General features: G+C 34.8%; 1 protein-coding gene across 5 annotated transcripts in view; it reads left to right on the forward strand.

The window, feature by feature from the left end:
• Positions 1-12,982, forward strand: part of PIEZO2 (piezo type mechanosensitive ion channel component 2) — a 440,944-nt gene that overhangs the window by 143,604 nt on the left and 284,358 nt on the right. The window lies entirely within an intron of this gene.

The raw sequence follows: 12,982 nt of genomic DNA on the forward strand, positions 1-12,982 counted from the left end.
AAATGGCCATTCTTATAGATCAAAATGATTAGTATTAGCAAGTTCATGTACTCAACTTTTTAGCTTGACTGCTTAGTTGATTTTGAAGTCACTCTTTCCAGCTAATAGGTATCTATATTTAACCTCAGTTTTAAGAATCAACTTGCTTTTCATTTGTTCTATCTGGAGCATAACATTATGGGAAATCCTGAGGTATTCTTTCCTAGATAACACGTGCACTGGCTACATGGTATTTCTACTAGGGTCTTTCCAGTTAAGTTGCAAATAAATAATAAAAAATATCTTGGGGATGTAAGGTGAAGACTTTGAAATATATATAGAACTCTTCAAATTTTGTCTTAATGCAGAATTTTCATTCAGTTCATTATTTTACCTATAGAACCATACCAGTGAAACTTTTTGCTGTTTCATTTTCACCAAAAAGCAAATGACCACAAAGCTCAGAACTCTCCTTTATAGGAATGGCTAAGTTTATGGAATGCCTTACTTCCTTTTTTTTTTTTTTTTTTTTTTTCCTTTTTGGAATGCCTTACTTCTTAAGTGGAAAATTTCAAAATTAGCTTACACATATTGGCACAGTCATGAGGACCATGGATCTTCTACATTTGCGTGTCACATTTTGAATCATTTGAAAGCTAGAGAATTGGAAATTTTGGCTAAATTACTTCTGAATTACTTTCAAAAGTATAATAAATTATTATTCCTATGTTTAGATTTATACCTAAGTTACCTTTATACCTGTGTTTAAATCCCTGTTCCTGGGTGAAATCCATAAAGTGATAATAGGCTTTTTTTTTTTTTAAGCTCTGTTTGAGGAAATACATGACAAATAAATAGAATCCAAGAAAAAAGGTACTTTTGCAAATCATCTTGAAGTTAGCATATAAATTTTTAATTCTTTTTAATATATACCCCATTTTCTTATGTTGCTGAGTGATTATTTATTAGGTGACATATCTTTGGATATTTCATATTTCTTGTATAAATAAGAGTGACTACTCAAAACACATGGGCAACATAATACTCTCATGATTTCTACACATACAAAATATTTCCAAAACCAGAAAAGCCAGGGATCCTTTCTAGAAATGCCATGACTCAGTTGGAGCATAGTTATAATTAAGTGTGTGTGTGTGTGTGTGTGTGTATGTGAATATATACCTTTTTATCCATTTTTGTTGCCGTTCTTCATGACTGAAGTTCCATTTTCCCTTAGTACCATTTCCCTTCAGCCTGAAGAACCTGTTAGCATTTCTTTTAGAGCAGAATTTCTGATGTCAGATACTCTTAGTTTTTGTTTGTTTTTTGAGATTGTTTGTGTTTTGCCTTCATTCCTGAAGGATATCTCCACAAGATATAGTATTCTTGTTTCATAGTTCTTTTCTTTCATAACTTGAAAGATGTTCTATTGTGTTCTAGTCTTCATGGTTTGTGATGAAAAATACATGATAATTCAAATAGTTGTCTCCCTGTATGTAATGTGACATTTTTTTCTTGCTGCTTTTAGTTTTTCTTTATGTTAGGCTTCTGGCAGTTTGGTTATAATGTGGCAGGGAGTGGTTTCCTTGAGTTCATCCTCTTTAGAATTTGCTAAGCTTATTCAATGCGGAAATTATGTCTGCACCAAATTTGGGGAATTTTTTTCCACACTAGTGTCTTTTCCTTTGATAAGTCTGAGGACACAAGTGATACAAATTACAGACCTTTTGACCCTAAGGTCCTTGAGGGTCTTTTATTTTTTAAAATATTTTGCTTTATGTTACTTGTTTTGAATAATTCTGTTACATTTACTGACTCACTCCTTTGTTATCTCTCTTCTATTATGGAGCCCATCAAATGAATTTTAAATTTCAGATACTGTATATTTCACTTCTAAAATTTTATTTATTTTTCCTGTACTTTCTATTTCTCTGCTGACAACTTTGATCTTTCCATTCATTCAAGGTTGTTTACCTTTACCTCATGGAATGTGGTTGTAATGGATGTTTTAAAATCATTTTGTAATAATATCAACATCTGGGTAATTTCAAAGTTGGCTTTATTGTCTTTTCTCTTGAGAATTGGTCAAATTTTCCCGGTGTTTTGTATGTCAAGTAATTTGAGATTGTATCCTGGTCACTTTGAAGATAATTTTATGAGACATTGGGTCATGTTAATGTCTTTGGGAAACTGTTGATTTGTTTTTGCTTCTGTGGGTTTCAAGTCACAAGTTTTGTCTTACTTTCTGTGGGTAGTGGTTCCAATGTCAATTCAGTTCTCAAAATCCTGCTTGTCTCTTTGGGTCTTCCCTGCATGTGTACCACTCAGGGACAGACTGGTACTTGAGTAGTTCATTATATCATAGTGCAGTTCTCAAAGGTCTTTTGGGTTCATCCTATACATATGTAGTTTGGGGTGAGATCAGACTTGTTATCGATTTGTAATAGATTAAAGGGGAGATTGGCTTTCTTCTTGTCAGTATCTCCTCTTTTAGTCTTTAGCTTTTGGGACCCCTTTCTCTAGTTTCTCTAATTAGAGAGATAGAATTTTGGGGGAGAAGGTGAGGACTTTAGATGCCTTCAGGGCAGTAACAGCAGTGAAGCTTTGCAACTGGGACAGTCTTTGGAGCAGGATTAGAAGAAAAAAAGTTTTGAAAGAGTACATATTTGAAGGTGTTATAGTCCAATTTCTTAACCTGGTTTTATTAGCAGGAAGTTATGGGAATACAGCAGGACATTACTAATGGCTCTTGGTATATTACCTAAGTTGGATTTAGTTATTATGTTGCAATTTATATAAATGTGTAATCATCTCCTATTCAATTACTTTGAAAGAGTATATATATGCACAATATATGTACACAATACATGAACACACAGGAAATGAAAAACAGAAGTTGTAATAAAAAATATTTTGAAACCAAAAGAAGACATCAATGACAATGGCAGAAGAGGTAGCAACAAGAGCTTTCCCTCCAGAGCAGCAGCTAAAATTCAAGCAAAAATAGAATAACTTTTTCAGAACTCTAGAAAACCATGAAAGATTTACAGCAACCAAAGAAATGCTAAATAAAGAAAAAAGGTAGGGATGCCTGGGTGGCTCAGCAGTTGAGCGCCTGCCTTTGGCCCAGGGCATGATCCTGGAGACCTGGGATTGAGTCCCACATCAGGCTCCCTGCATGGAGCCTGCTTCTCTCTCTGCCTATGTCTCTGCCTCTGTGTGTGTCTCTCATGAATAAATCTTTAAAAAAGAAAAAAGGTAATTTAATGGCAGGACAGCGATTTGTCATTTTTATTTGCTTTTTCTCCATGCCCAGCTCAGCATGTTGGCAGTTCTGAAGACAGTTGCCAACATTTCCCATGTGGGACCCTGGTCCCTCATTCCAGGGGGAGGAGAGCAGACCCATGCTCAAAGAATTGTATTTGTATGTTCTTGTCTGTCTGGGGCTGCCTGAAAGGCTGATGCAAGACACTTGTTTTACCTAACTCAGAACTTACTGAAAGTAGAGAAGAGCATGCATTTCTTGAAAGTTTGTAAAGGAAGTTAACAACTCACAGTTGCTTGTTGCAGAAGATTACAGCTGAGGCAAACAATAGAGTGCTGAAAGCCTGGGAGCAAAAGCTGAAAAAAGAGTTTCTTTGGGAAATTATGGCATTCAAAAGTGCCCATGTATACTGAGGAGTATAGAAAGTCATGCATGCCCAGAGCAGGAGGCATATTCTGAAGAGGCCTAAGAAGACTCCAAGTTTTCACTTTTGTAAGATCTCTAATCTCAGTGCAAGTACGAAAGTGTAGGCTAGGGCAGAGTTGTAAACAGCCTACCCTCTCTCCCTCTCTCTTTCACACACACACACACACACACACACACACACAATCCCTGATATTCAAAAACATTTCTGTGTAAACACTAGTGAAAGACAACGCAAAGGAATGGACTATACATGGAAAAACATACAGATTTCATAAAAAAATAGTCTAGAAAAGTAACATGTAGGAGTGCCTGAGTGGCTCAGGGTGCCTGAACATCTGCCTTTGGTTCACATCATGATGTCAGGGTATGGGATTGAGCCCTGTGTTGGGCTCCCTGTGCAGTAGGGAATCTGCTTCTTCCTTTCTCTCTCTGCCCTTTCCCTCACACCCCACTAATGCTCTATTGCTCTCAAACAAGTGAATAATAAAAAATCTTGAAAAAAGTAACATACAGGTGTAGCCTACAGTAATCAATAAAAATAAATTCTGAAGCAGAAGAATCTGATTTCCAGAATTATCACATGGTAATAGTCAAAATGTCTAGTTTTCAGCATATAATTATTAAGCATGCAAAGAAACAAGAAAACATGACCTGTTCACAGGGGAAATCAGCAGAAACCTTCCCTGAGGAAACAGACCAGACATTGAACTTACTAGAAGACTTTATGTTGCCTGTGTTGAGTATGTTCAAAAAGCTAAAAGAAGCCATGAGGAAAGAGCTAAAGGAAATGAAAATAACTTCTAATCGAATAGAGAAAATCAATAAAGAGATGGAAATTATAAAAATATAACCAAAAAAGAAAAAGAAATTCTGGAACTGAAGAGTACAATAGTTGAAATGAAAAGCTCACTAATAGGTTCAAATTTCAGATTTGAAATTTTATATATATATATATATATATAAATTTTATATGTATATAATTTCTCTCTCTCGATATATATCTATATATTGATATATATCCATATAGATATATATATGTATCTCTCTATATATGTATATATATATAGAGAGAGTGAGAGAGTGAGATCATGCACTGAATAATAAGAGAATGCATATTCTTCTCAAGTTTACATGAAATATGTTCCAGGAGAGATCATATGTGGGGCCATGAAAGAATACTCAAGAAATTTTAAAAGATTGAATCATATAAAGTATTTTTCAAATTATAATGGGATAAAGCCAGAAATGAATAATAGAAGTAAACGTGGAAAATTTGCAGATAACGGAAATTAAACAATGCATTCTTAAACGTCAATGGGTCAAAGAGGTAATTATAAGGGAAACTAGGGAACACTTTAAGATAAATGGAAACAAATGCAATATACCAAAATTCACTGGATGCAATAAATTGAGAGATAATTTGCTGGAGAATCAACAAAACTCAAAGTTGATTCTTTGAAGAGATCAACAGAATTGACAAACCTTTAGCTAAATTCACAAATCTAAGGTTCTGAGACAGATAAAAATAATAAAATCAGAAATGAAAGTGGAGACAATACTATCAGCCTTACAAAGTTAAAATAATTATATGTGAGTACTGAGAACAAGGGTATGCCAAAAAATTAGATAACTACTTGAAATGGTGACCTTTCTAGAAACATGCAAATTACCAAAATTGACACAAAAGGAAACAGAAAATATAAACAGATCTATAAAAGTAAAGAATTGAGCCAGTAATTAAATGTCTCTCAACACAGAAAAGTCTTGTACCAGATAGCATCACTGGTAAATTCTACCAAAAATCTGAAGAAAATATAATACCAGTCCTTCTCAGACTTTTCCAAAATGGAAAATAGTAGGAGAGAACACTTCCTAATTTATTCTGTGAGACCAGAAACAAAGCCAAAGACAACACAGGGGACAAATAACCACCTGAAGTCCAATATCCCTTTGAATAGAGATGCAAAAGTCCTCAGTGAAATGCCAGTGAACAGAATCCAACAGCACTTTAAAAGGATTGTACATTGTGTACAGATGGAATTTATTTTAGCATGCAAGGGCGGTTCAACACAAGTACATTAATGTATGCACCACATGAATAGGACAAAAAGGGAAACAAAAACATAATCACCTCGATTGAACTCAGATTTGGCCACAAAAGAAGTGATTAAGTTAAAATGAAGCCATTGGAGTGAGGCCTAATCCAGTCTGTCTGGTGTTATTTATATTTATATAACACCTTTATAGGAGACATTTGGGCACACAGAGATACCAGGGATGCATGTGCACAGAGAACAGACCATGTGAGGACACAGCGAGAAGACAGCCACCTGAAGGCAGCAAGTGAAACAGGGAGACCCCAGAAGAAACTAGAAATTGCTGGCATCTTGATCTTGGTTGTTTTGTCTTCAGAACTGTGACAAAACAAACTCTTGTTGTTTAAGCCTCCCGGTTGTGTAACTTTGTTTTGCTAGCCCCAGAAAATTAATGCATCTGCTTTTACAATTGCTACTCAACATTGTACAGCAAGTTCTGGCCAGAGAAGTTAGGTGAGGAAAAGTAAGACTACCAAATTGGACAACCAAAAGTAACACTATCCTTGTTTGAAGACGGCATGTTCCCATATATAGAAAATTTCAAAGAATCCATAAAAATAATACCAGAGCTAATAAAGAAATTCAGCAAAGTTTCAGGGTGTGAGATCAACACACAAAAATCAGTTATGTTTCTGTACATAGACAATGAACAATCTATAGGAGAAATTAAGAAAACAATTCCATTTACATGAGCTAATCAAATAATAAAATAACTAGGAATAAGTTTCACCAATGTGTTAAACATGCTGACAAAAATTAAAGATTTAAATAAATGGAAAGACATCCTATGCTTATGGGTTAGAAAACTTAATATCTTTAGGATATCATTACTACCCAAAACAAACTATAGATGAAGTCCAATCCCTATCACAATCTCAATGGTCTTTTTTGAAGAAATAAAAAAGCTAATCCTTAAATTCACATGGAATTGCAAGGGGTCCCTTGCCAAAACAGTTTTGAAAAAGAACAGTTTCAGCACTCATACTTCTGCTTCCTGATTTTAATACTTACTACCAAGCTATGGTAACCAAAATATAGTATTTCTATAAGAATAGAAATGTAGATAAAAAAAAGAGAAAGAAATGTAGATCTATAAAATAAAATTGAGTGTTCTCCAAAGAAGTTATGCAAATGGCCAAAACAAGTACATGGAAAGATGCTCAACATCAGAAGTCATTAGGAAAATGGAAATCAAAACCACAACGTGATACCATTTGATATCCACTAGAATTATTATTATTATAATAATTTTAAAAATCAGAAAGTACCAAGTGCTGACAGAGATATGGAGAAATTGAAACTCTTGTATATGGTTTGTAGGAATATAAAATGGTGCTACACCTGCTATGGAAAATAGTTTGGCTGCTCCTCAAAAAACGAAATATGTAATTACCATATGATCCAGCAATTCAGTTCCTAAGTATGTTCATAAAATAAGTGGAAAAAGTACTCTAACAAGTACACATACATACACATTCATACCAGCACTATTCACAGTAGTTAAGGTATTTAGATACAGAGTATTTAGATACAACTTAAATACCCATCAACAGATGAATAAATGAACAAATGTTCATACATACAATGGAATACTTTTCAGCCATAAAATGATGAAGTACTGACTCATAGTACAACATGGATGAACCTTGAGAACATTAAACTAAGGGAAAACACTCCAGACACAAAGGCCCCATACCATATGATATTTACGGGAAATATCCAGAGATGGAAAGCTGACTTGTGGTTTGCAGTGGGAAGAAGAAGACGGAATACTGAAAAAGTAGCTGCTCAGTGGGTGCTTTGGAGTGATGAAATGTTTTGTAAAATAACGGCAATGTGCAACACTGCGAATGTACTAAATGCCATTGAATTTTTATATATCTTTGTGTATATATAATATACATATGAACTTATATATATGTGTTATATATATATTTAGGAAATATTGCTAATACATATATAAATATATTACCTTAATATATATTTAGGAAATATATATATTCAGGAAATATTGCTGTAAGGGAGTACATGACAAGTAAAACCCAATTATTCATATCACATAATTATACATTATTTAATCCTTAGTTGTCCCTAATGAAAGCAATAAAAGCTACAGTAGGATTGAGAAGAAATCAGAAGACTAATTCCCTTGCCTTCTGCTTACATTTATTTCAAACTTTTCATTTCCCTTAAAAGGCTAATAAAATTCAGCTTCCTTAAGTAACTGACTACATGCCAAAACTATATTACGTCAAAAGTTAGAAAAATCTAAAGAAAAAGCATTTTAGAATGAAATGCATATTTTAGATACAGTGTGTGTGTGTGTGTGTGTGTGTGTGTGTTGACTTTTTAAACTTTTAAGCTTCATTTTTTTTTATTTTGGCAGTTCCACATTTTTCCCGAGGGCGTTTTACAGGGGCAGCGTTCGCTGAGGTTTGCAAGTCAACATTAGAAACACAGGAGTAAATATTCTGAGCTCAGAGAGAGCCTGGGGAGAGCAGCAGAGGGCAAGACAGGTAATGCCATGGCAGAAAGGAGTGGGCTAGGAGATGGATGGTTTCCCATGACCCCACTTTGCCTGAAAGATGCGTTATGTACAGTTTTTTTTTTAAAGATTTTATTATTTATTCATGAGAGACAGAGAGAAAGGTGCAGAGACATAGGCAGAGGGAGAAGCAGGCTCCCTTTGGGGAGCCTGATCTGGGACTTGATCCCAGGACCTAAGGGATTAAGACCTCAGCCAAAGGCAGATGCTCAACTGCTGAGCCACCAGGTGTCCCCTGTACAGGTTTTAATGGAATCTTCTCTTAGGCTATGGAGAAATCCCTCTTTTCAGTATGGGCATGTTGAATGTTAGACCTGAAAGATACTCAGTTTATGGTATCTCGATATTTTCATTGAGTGTCTCACTTTTCCTGACCTCAGATTAGTAATCAAGTCATTTAGGCTGTGGCAAGTAGTTTTCTTACCACTAAAGAAGGATTTTAGGCTGAAATGAGATAATGTAAATTTTGGTTAGATCTTAAAGATCTGTGTGTGAATTTACACATGGATACTTAAGTATAAAATTATAGATTCCATATTACATATATATTTAGTTTATATATATTATGTAAATATAAATCTAAAATTTATTTATACATACATAAATACATAAGTATACCACATATCTATCATGTATATGTTTGCCACACAGATAAATTTTATTTATGTCTAAAGTCTTAGAGTTTCAAAGGCCTGGGGGCCTGTCTAATCAGCGTTGCATAGCCAGAGGCAGACCGAAGGGCCAGAATGTAGGTCCTCCAGTCTAACATCACCTAGTCCTCTCCAGAGAAGTGTTGCAACAGTGTACTCTCCAATTTACAGAACAGTTTCATTTGAGGATTATTCAAGGAGTCTATCATTTTATTGATTTACTCTTGCTTGTTAATACCCCATTCTCATTCCTATTTCCTGAGTCCCCATATGAAACTATACAAATGTGTGTGTGTGTTTTTTAAGATTTTTATTTATTTATTCATGAGAGACACACAGAGAGGCAGAGACACAGGCAGAGGAGAATCAGGCTCCATCCAGGGAGCCCAATGTGTCCCTCGATCCCGGGACTCCAGCATCACACTGGGCCGAAGGCAGGCACTAAACCGCTGAGCCACCCAGGCGTCTCCACAAATGTGTCTTTTACATATATTAAATATACATAAACACATTTGTGTTAAACATATCTCTTGTGCTCTTAATTTATCTGAGTGATCTTTGGTCTGTGTCCATTTTGTTTCTTATCATTTGTTTTTTTTTATTTTATTTTTTTAAAATATTTTTTATTGAAGTTAAATTTGCCAACATATAGCATAACACCCAGTGCTCATCCCGCCAAGTGCCCCCTCAGTGCCCATCACCCAGTCACCCCAACCCCCCTCCCTCCTCCCCTTCTACTACCCCTTGTTCATTTCCCAGAGTTAGGGGTCTCATGTTTTGTTGCCCTCACTGATATTTTCACTCATTTTCTCTCCTTTCCCTTTATTCCCTGTCACTAATTTTTATATTCCCCAAATGAATGAGACCATATAATGTTTGTCCTTTCCCGATTGACTTACTTCACTCAGCATAATACCCTCCAGATCCCTCCATGTTGAAGCAAATAGTGGGTATTTGTCGTTTCTAATGGCTGAGTAATATTATTTGTTTTTAAGATCCACATATGTTGTTCTTCTTGTATACACCTAACGGTTGAACATATTACAAGATACACATTCACCTCATTTTTACATATTCATCTCTTTAGTGGCAGAAAATTGGAATATCACCAGTTCTACTCCAGTTCATTACAGACAAGGATGTGAAAAATGTCATGACTCAAGTCCCCTTGATAGACCTGTTGCAAAAATTTCTCTGGAGTTTATAACTCAGTGTGATTGTCAATTCAGAGACTTAGGCATACTTAAGTACTGACCTCCAGGAAGACTGTACCAATTTCATGCTACTAACAAAACATTGGTTCTGCTCACAAAACCCCCTCAATATTATGATTTTGTTTTAAAGATTTTATTTATTTAATTGACAGAGAGCACACACAGAGGGAATGGGAGAAGCAGGCTCCCCGCTGAGCAGGGAGCCAGATGCAGAGCTTGATCCCAGGACCCTGATCATGACCTGAGCTGAAAGCAGATACTTAACCTCCTGAGTCACCCAGGCGCCCCTCAATATTATGAATTTTTATAATTTAATCTGATGGGTGTAATGTCTCTATTAAATGTCTCTACAGTTTTAGTTCCTCCGTATATACATAGTGCCTTCTCAAGTTTTCCCTTGTAAGATGCTCATTTAGATGTTTTGCTCTCTTTTCTGTTGTTTGACCTGTCATTTTGTTAATATGCAGGTATTCTTTATCTATTTGAAATATTAATCTCATATTTAATCTTAGATATCCCAGTTAATCATCTGTATGTGAATGTTATTAATGGTGGCATTTGTTTAATTTTCAGTTTTAATGTGGTCAAATTCATCTTTTTTTTTTGGCTTATAACTTATGTTTTGAGTCTTATTTTAAAGGCAATGCCCATGGAAAAGACACAGTTATTCTTCCATATTTTCATTTATTGACTTTAGAGTTTTATCTTTCACATTTAGGTCTTTATTCACCTGAAGATCACCTTCGTGGCAGGGATCTAGCATTATTTTTATTTTTATTTTTTTATTGAAGTCATTTTGTTTTATTTTGTTTTGTTTTTTGAAGCCAGTTTTTTTAATCTGCTAGATAGCCTATTCTCTTCTTGACTTGTGGGCCAACTTTAACATTTATCAAATTCATATACGTAAATTAGGGTTTTTTTCTGAACTCTATGTGGTATTCTATTTGACTTTTTTCTTTTCTGTAAGGAATCTAAGTTCCTGTTTGTTTTATTTTTTTAAAAGAATTTATTTTATTTTTTATTTATTTATTTTTTAGATTTTATTTTTTTTTATTTGGCAGAGAGAGAGCACGAGCAGGAGCATGAGCATGGGGAGCAGCAGAGGGGGAGAGAGAAGCAGACTCTCCACTGAGTAAGGAGTCTGATTTGGGGCTCAATCCCACCTGAGCTGAAGGCAGATGCTTAACCAACTGAGCCACCAGGCATCCCCTGTTTGTTTGTTTTATTTTAATTTATGCTTTTATAGCATACCTTAATCTTCTATTAGGACAAACAAACCTCACCCATTTTTTTATCTTATTTTTCAAAATTTCAAAATTGGCTTGGCAATTCCTAGGTTTTTGTTTTTTTCCAAATATATATATATATATATATATATATATATATATATATATATATCTTTTAAGATTTTATTTATTAATGAGAAACACAGAGAGAGAGAGGCAGAGACATAAGCAGGCTCCACGCAGGGAGCCCGACGTGGGACTGGATTCTGGGTCTCCAGGATCACGCCCTGGGCTGAAGGAGGCGCTAAACCACTGAGCCACGGGAGCTGCCCTCCAAATATATTTTTAAATAAGTTTGTCGAGTTCCTGAAAAATTCCTTTCTTATATGTTTTGAAATATGTTTGTTGGTGGCCTGAAGATTTCTCCTGGCATTTAATTTGAAATTAAATTGAATTTGTAGACTAAATTTGGAAAAAATTGATGTTTTTGTCATATGAAGTCATCTCATTCATGAATGTTGTGTATTTCTTCATTTATTCAGCTCTTTTACTTTGTTTTTCTGTTGGGTTTTACAGTTTTGTCCATAAAGGTCTTGTGCATTTTCTGTTAAGTTTAATTCTTACAATTTTTTTTTCAGTTCAGGTTCAACCTGTAAGATATGTTTATGTGTATATAATTTATGACAAGAGATTGGTTTGCACTATTGATTATATGAACTAAATATATAGTTAAGCAAGTCCAAAATCCATAGGGTAGGCTTTCAGGAAGGGAAGAAGTATGGTCATGGGAAGTTGAAATTCTTGGGCACAGTCTGAAGCTACTGTGCACAGGTGACAGTTTCATTTTTCTTTCTCATACTTTCTCTCTCTCTCTCTTTCTTAAGACTAGTTTTCAAGACTTCCAACTGGATGAATCTGAATCAGGCCTGCCCAGATTATCAAGGATAATATCCTTATTTAAAGTCAATTGATTATGGACTTCAGTCATATCTCTAAATTCATGGCAACATCTAGATTAGTATTTCAGTAAATAACCAAGGGACTATAGCCAGCCAAACTGGAGTTATTGCAATTCTTCATTCTTTTTCTTATCTTATGACAATGGCCAATTTACCCAGTGATATGTTAAGTGGTGGCAAGGATAGCAAGTGTCCTGATCATTCTCGGATGTTAATGTATGTGTAAAATTCCACCACAAACAGGATGCTTGGTTTAGTTATGGTATAAATCCTTGATCACAGACAGGATATTTTCTTTTATTTCTAGTTTATTGAGTGTTATTTTCTCTTACCATAAATAAAATTTTAACTTTATGAAATGTTTCTACATCCATTTAGAAAATTATGATATCAGCCCACTGGTATGTGACTTACACATATACATTTATTAATGTTGAATCACACTTGTTTCTCTGTGATAAATAAACCTTAGCCTATTTAGGGGGGGTGAGGCAGGTATAGTTAACACAAAATATTTCATTAGCTTCAGGTGTACAACATAGTGATTCAACTTTTCTATGTATTATGCTCTGCTCACTACAAGTGTGACCAACGATGCAATCACATCATTAACTATATTCCC

The sequence above is a fragment of the Canis lupus genome, chromosome 6 (assembly GCF_048164855.1).
Source record: "Canis lupus baileyi chromosome 6, mCanLup2.hap1, whole genome shotgun sequence".
NCBI lineage: Eukaryota > Metazoa > Chordata > Mammalia > Carnivora > Canidae > Canis > Canis lupus.